Source organism: Cebus imitator, unplaced genomic scaffold (assembly GCF_001604975.1).
Source record: "Cebus imitator isolate Cc_AM_T3 unplaced genomic scaffold, Cebus_imitator-1.0 Scaffold261, whole genome shotgun sequence".
In the NCBI taxonomy this organism is placed as follows: Eukaryota; Metazoa; Chordata; class Mammalia; order Primates; family Cebidae; genus Cebus; species Cebus imitator.
The window spans coordinates 6,777,297-6,784,331 of NW_016107576.1; positions in this window are offsets into that span (position 1 = coordinate 6,777,297).

Sequence of the window (7,035 nt, forward strand, 5' to 3'; positions counted from 1 at the left end):
TTTTTTTTTTTTTTTTTTAAACAGTCAAGTCCTTTTTCCCAGGAGGCAGCCCAGCTGGGGTGGAAACCAACAGAAAATCACAGCGCGCGTAGATCCACACACTGCTGAGAGCTTCAGGGGAGGAGAACAGAGCGCCTGAGAAAAACAATTAGGGTTGGGATGATAAATCCAGTTTGAGAAAGGAGAAGGGCGCTCCACACGGGTGGGAGGGCGGGCGTGCTGGATGGAGCCGACCTCTTACAGTCTTGGAGGAACTACGGCCTCGTAGACTTAGGGTCCGCTTCAGTCCCTCCTAGAAGTGTAATATGACCGTGGCCCAAAAGCCCACCAGGGGGCGACGCAGGACAACTTATTGCTTAGCGCTAGCAGGGCTACACCCATGATTTGTATAATTCACAAAGGAGTGCCTTAAAACTCTGGGTGGGGTGAAAAACCCGAAAACTGGAGGCCCAGGGCAGTCCAGTGATAATCTTAAATAATAGCTTGAAAGGGGCTGAGCTAGAATTCCAGAGACAGAGATTCTAGTTCCAGCTTAGCTCTTGCATTTCTTTTTCCTACGGCACGTTTCTTAGCCCCCCCAGACCTGGGTCCTCAAGGGTCAGAGGAGAGGACTGGGCCAGCGTGTCCCTGAGCTTTTCCTGCTGCGAGCTCGGACCCATGCTGCTAGGAGTGCAGTGGTGTCCGTGGAGCCGTAGAGGGAAGAGGGGCTCCCATGCTGAGTCTCCAGGTGCTGTTTGCTCCAGGGACTTTGAGAGGGTTTCTCAGGAGAGAGGCACATGGCTTTAGAAATGAACAATTTAGTTTTTTTATTTTTATTTTTAAATAGAGACTGGGCCTCACCATGTTGCCTAGGCTGGTCTCAAACTTTTGGCCTATCAAAATGTTGGTATTATGGGCTTGAGCTACAACTGACCAGAAATCAACAATTCAACCTATGGTTTTAGAAAAGGTCTGCGGTGGCTGACGCCTGTAATCCCAGCACACTGGGAGGCCAAGGCAGGCAGATCACGAGGTCAGGAGATCGAGACCATCCTGGCTAACAGTAAAATGGCATCTCTACTAAAAATACAAAAAAATTAGTTGGGCATGGTGGCACACACCTGTGGACCCAGCTACTCAGGAAACTGAGGCAAAAGAATCACTTGAACCTGGGAGGCAGAGGTTGCAGTGAACCGAGATCGTGCCACTGCACTCCAGCCTGGGCAACAGAGAGAGGCTCTAGAAAAGAAAAGTTCTGAGGTATCACTGACATCCTTTCCTCCGATGCTCTCCCTGTCGTCCCAGCCTCACCCTATCTGCTACCTCATCCCATTCCCCCCGGCCAGGTGCCCGTGGAGTGGGAGGCGTGGCTTGTCAGCCCAGAGCCTGGAGTTCAGATCCAAGGTTTCCAGTGACTCACTTGGGACCAGTTCAACAAGGGATCCCGGGGAGGGCGTCTAAGTCTCCTGTACAAGCAGCAGGTAAAAGAGCCCAGTGTGTGGCTACGTTCCTTCCTCGGGCAGAAACATCTGGGCCATGCCCTCCAGCCTTTAGAGAGCTGCCAGGAGCCCAGGTGAGCCCCCTACCCCTAACTAACTGCAGTCCTGCCGCTACCTGAAAGATTAAGCCAATGTTTGCCGCTTAGAAGAGGAATCTTAATTCAAAAGGAAGTTAACGGGCAGAGACATGCCCCCAGCAGGAATGAATTGGCTTTTGTAAATGAGACGAACCAGCCTGTTATCCAGAACACATTTGTCCGTCAGATGGCCAAGAGACGAGCGGCTAACTAGTCTGCTCCACTCTGTGGGGCCTGGTTAACAGACAGCTACATGGTAGGGCCATCTGAGCTCAATGGCTTCCAGCTCAGAGGGTCGTGGAGGGACCTTGCTTGGCCTATGGGTACAGATGTTTCTGTTCAACCCCTGAGATCTCACAGATGCTGTGCAGGTTGAGGTGGTCAGGAGAAGCAAGGCCCAGCCGGGCAAATTGCACAGCAGAGAGAGGCCTGGGGCATGGCTGCCACATGCGTGGATGCTGAAGAGGTGAAGAACGGGCTGACGGAAAGGACTCAGCCCTTCTCTTTTAGCAGACATCCGTTCCATCATTCAGCGCTTCCTAGGGATCTACAATAGCGCAGGGACTTTGCAGGGACCAGGCACTGGTAAGGCCAGGTCACAAACCCCAACTCTTCCTTTTGCAAGTGGCAAAAACCACAATCACAGTGACGTGGGAAAACAACACAAGAACAAAATCCCCTGAAATTTGCCCCAAAACAGTCTTGGTTAATTCACACAGGGCCTAACATGTGGTCACCAACAGATTCAGATGTTCAGAAAATGCCAGGGTGTGGTCTCCATTGCCTGCTACTGTTTGACTCAAAGTTGGCTTTGTGCTTGGGCAGGATTTCTCCCATCCCGACCAAAAATGGGCCAATATTTTGAGCCCAAATCTAAAGACCAACCCTCCCTGGACCCATGCATGTCCCATGCTCTCTTGTGAAGCAGTCACTGTGGCCATGAAGTAGAATTAGATTGGTCAGCTCAGACAATATGCTGTTGGCTGGGGTGTTGGATCAATTTCACCACACCACACGGATTAGGATTGAATGGCACAAAATTTCTCAAAATACAACCAGGATGCCAGGAGCAGGGGAAGGGTGAATGGGCCTCAGACTAGCCACAAGGACCATTCGACTCCTGTAAACAAGGAATGTTGATAGGGTGGAAGCTCGGGGAGAGAAGCTAGGATCAGCGGGGAGTAAGATGTGACAAGAACTCAGAGACAAACAGACCAAAGGATGCTTCAGTAAAAATTGGAAAGATCGATACAGGTCCATCATGTACAGAGAGCCATCGCAGACAGAGCTGAGGGCATAGGCAGTGACCTAAACACACACACGCACACACATACACACATACCTCAACCACGTGTGCAGACACATGCACACACATACACACACATTCATGTGCACACACACATGCACACACACACATACACACAGACATGCACCCTTACACACAGACCTGAAAAGTGTCAGCCCCGTGACTGCACACATCTTGTTTTAATTCAATCACTGCAATAACTCTATGAGGAAGCTAACAGTTTGTAAGGTTTGGGGTGAGGCTTGTGAACTTTTTCTTTTTTGAAACAGGCTCTCACTTGGCTGGAGTGCAGTGGCATGATCTCGGCTCACTGCAATCTCTGCCTCTTGGGCTCAAGTGATCCTCCCGCTTCAGCCTCCTGAGTTGTTGAGACTACAGGTGCTCACCACCACACCCAGCTTATTTTTAAATTTTTGAGCAGAGGTGGAGATTTTCCTTGTTGCCCAGGCTGGTCTCAAACTTCTGGCCTTAAATGGCCTACCTGCCTTGACCTTCCAAAGTGCTGGGATTACAGGAATGAACCACCGCTCCCAGTCACATATTTGCATTTTTAACAAGTTCTGTGGTGATGCTGAGGCTGCTCTTTCAAAGCCACGCTCAGAGACCATCGTCCTACAGTACAGGAAGACACGCCAGCAGGGAGTCACGAGGTTGTCCAGTCAGTGAATCTGCAGAACCTTTACATGTAGGGGATTTTATTTGGAGCTTGAAATGAAATGTAAATGAAGTGTCAAACATTGGGGCCCAACTACACTGTGAGAACACAGTGCCCTGTCCTTGATCTCAGGAACAGCCCATATACCTGAGAAGATTCAGAAAGCTGGAACATGCCTGTGGCTATGCCCTTAGCTGTATGATATGGACATGGGTGGTGCCAATCACTCTGCGTGAAATCGTAAGGTCACTGGCTTTACACCGTGATCCCAAGTTGTGACTCCTGAGAAGTAACCCAAACCCACCTCCAGCCTGCCGTTTTCCTCCTCTGGAGTGGGACAGGCAGGCACCATGGCCAAAGACCCCTGGGGACATCTGCCTTTAGGATGCCTCTGTGGAGGCTGCTCAGAAGGACTTAGTTGCTGTCTTCCTAACCCCAAGGAGACGCACGTGGAGAAAGTCCATGCCAATAGCAGCGTTTTCTCTTTTCAAGTTCAGTCAGTTTATCCTTTTGCATCCACCCCCATCCCTCGTCTCTCCTTCCTCCACCCCAAATCTGGATCAGCTGGGAGCCACACATCACAGACATGGTCCATTTATACTTCTGGGGCTTCAGGGTGCAGTCGCCAGCCTCCTGCCACCTAGAAACAGTAAGACGCCCTAGGGAGAGAAAGCCTGGCGTGCTCATAACCTGACTACGGAAGACAAACGCCATGCCCCTAGGCAGAATGGCTGCTTTATCAGTCAGGATACCAACGCAGGAATCAGAAACCACTCCAGCTATTTCAAGATAAGGGGGTGGCCGGGCGTGGTGGCTCAAGCCTGTAATCCCAGCACTTTGGGAGGCCGAGGCGGGCGGATCACGAGGTCAAGAGATCAAGATCATCCTGGCCAACATGGTGAAAACCCATCTCTACTAAAAATACAAAAAAAAAAAAAAATTAGCTGGGCATGGTGGCGTGTGTCTGTAGTCCCAGCTACCTGGGAGGCTGAGGCAGGAGAATTGCTTGAACCCTGGAGGCGGAGGTTGCAGTGAGCTGAGATTGCGCCACTGCACTCCAGTCTTGTGCCTGGCGACAGAGCAAGACTCTGTCTCAAATAATAATAATAATAATAATAATAATAATGAAAAGAGGGTTAATACTGGAAATGAGGTGCCTCCAAAACCCTTGGACGCCTTCAGAGCAGTCTCTGTAGGACTGGGACCCAGGACCTCACCGCAGAACTGGCCCATCCAGAAAGCTGTGTGCTGCTTTTGGTAAAATCAGGGAAGAGGTGAATCATCATGTCTCATCCTAAGCACTAGTTCCAGGTTCTGCCACCTTGGCAGTGATATGGGACCCAGCAGCACCCCTGCACCTTCTGCACACAGCAGTGAAACAGCTGCCTCACCTCTTTCACTGAACTTGGGTGCAAGTCAGGTCTCATAGGATAACAGCTGGTTGGTGGAACCTCAATCAGATACAGAGCCCGAGATGGGAGGGGCATGGGAGTTGGAACGTTTGCTTCCCCCACCCCTGCCGTAAAGGAACACCCACTAGAAAAAGACTGGAACGGATGTCTGGTGAACCAATCTACTCTATCCCTCCTGGGGCCTGGAGCCTCAGAACGCTTAGTGTCCAAAGTAAAATGAAATTCACCACAAATTGGTCAAGAACAAAGCAGATGGCCAGACGCGGTGGCTCACACCTGTAATCCCAACACTTTGGGAGGCCGAGGCGGGCAGATCACGAGGTCAAGAGATCGAGACCATCCTGTCCAACATGGTGAAACCCCGTCTCTACTAAAAATACAAAAATTAGCTGGGCACGGTGGCGCGCGCCTGTAGTCCCAGCTACTCGGGAGGCTGAGGCAGGAGAATTGCTTGAACCCAGGAGGCACAGGTTGCAGTGAGCTGAGGTCGAGCCACTGCACTCCAGCCTGGCAACTGGTGACAGAGTGAGACTCTGTCTCAAAAAAAAGAAAAAAAGGAACAAAGCAGATTTATTGCTTCATAAAACTAGAAAATCAAAAACATATGTGACTTTCAGGTGTGGGTTAGGGACTCAGAAAAAAAGTCACTGGAACTTCACATCTATCTCTTGACCTGGCTTCCCCGCCTGGGTCTCGGGCTTCAGCTTTTGAATAAAGCATTTAAAAATGCACCATCCTCCCATCCTCCCAGCATCCAGTCCACTGGGAAAAAATCGCTCCCGGTAGCTCCTATGCTCATCCTGGGTGACATTCTCATGGGACCTGCTTGGGTCACAAGATGTGCCACAAAGTGATCACCATCTCCAGGGGTATCTGAAGGCCTGATTGCTACAGGCCCCTGGAACCAGAGGGCCCCAGAGCCTACCTGGAGCACGTGTACTAAGCGTGGGATTGGTGTTGATTTCCTGGGAGAACACGTGTGACCTTGGAGACAGAAAAACACAACATAGACACCCCGCCTGGGATGTCCTGCCATCCCCTCCATCTTTCCCACCCCCTCCCGCCTTACATGCCAGCGAGTTGGGCCACTGGACATGGCGAAGGCTCCCGACAGCCCTGCCTTGCCTAGATGTGTGATTTCTCCGCAGCTGCCGTCCTCACTGCCGTTAGAAAACCCTCAGATTCTAGGTGGTTTCTTTCTTCTCCCAGCCGTGGAGACTATTTTAGCACAGCCTCATTTGCATTTCCAACCTGCCTCTGTCGTTCCCAGCCCTCACTTCTCTCTAATGTATTTGTTTGGTTTCGTTTTAATTTTAATGACACCTTCCAGGGCAGCATCGCCAGAAGGTCTCATCAGCGGGTAGATTCAGATCAATAAGAAAGTTAAATGATGACACAGAAGACTGACCTCCGTAGAGTTCCAGGAGACATAATCCCGCCCCCTGAGGGAAGACAACTTGAGCTCCATTTGCAGCCATTCATTTCTGAAACACATTATAATAGTCACCACTAATTAATTGCCCACTACTTACAAGCAAAGTGATAAATGCTTTATATGCTTCATCCCTGATCCTCCCAACAGCCCTACAGGGTGTATACGTATTATTGGTCCCATTTACAGAGCAAGATTTGGGACTCAGGTGACGGTTACCAAATAAGCGACTACTGACGACTAAAACATGCCAGGCACTGCTGGGTGTTGAGGGTGTGGGAAAAGAAGGGGAGACCCAGTTCCTGCCTCCCCGAAAAACAACCTGAGAGACAGAGTTAGATAGGAAAGACGGGGCCAGTGTGACGCAGCATATACTGAAGCCCCTGGATGCAGAACGCTGGTGCTTGGGCAGGTGAGACTCAGGAAATGTTTCCCAGAGAAAGTGTGACTGAGTCAGGACTTGGAGCCCCTCTAGATCTAGAAACTGCCATAGGTCCTCTCCAAATCCACATCTAGAAACTGCCATAGGTCCTCTCCAAATCCAGAACTAGAAACTGCCATAGGTCCTCTCCAAATCCACATCTAGAAACTGCCATAGGTCCTCTTGAATCCAGATCTAGAAACTGCCATAGGTCCTCTCCGAATCCAGATCCAGAAACTGCCATAGGTCCTCTC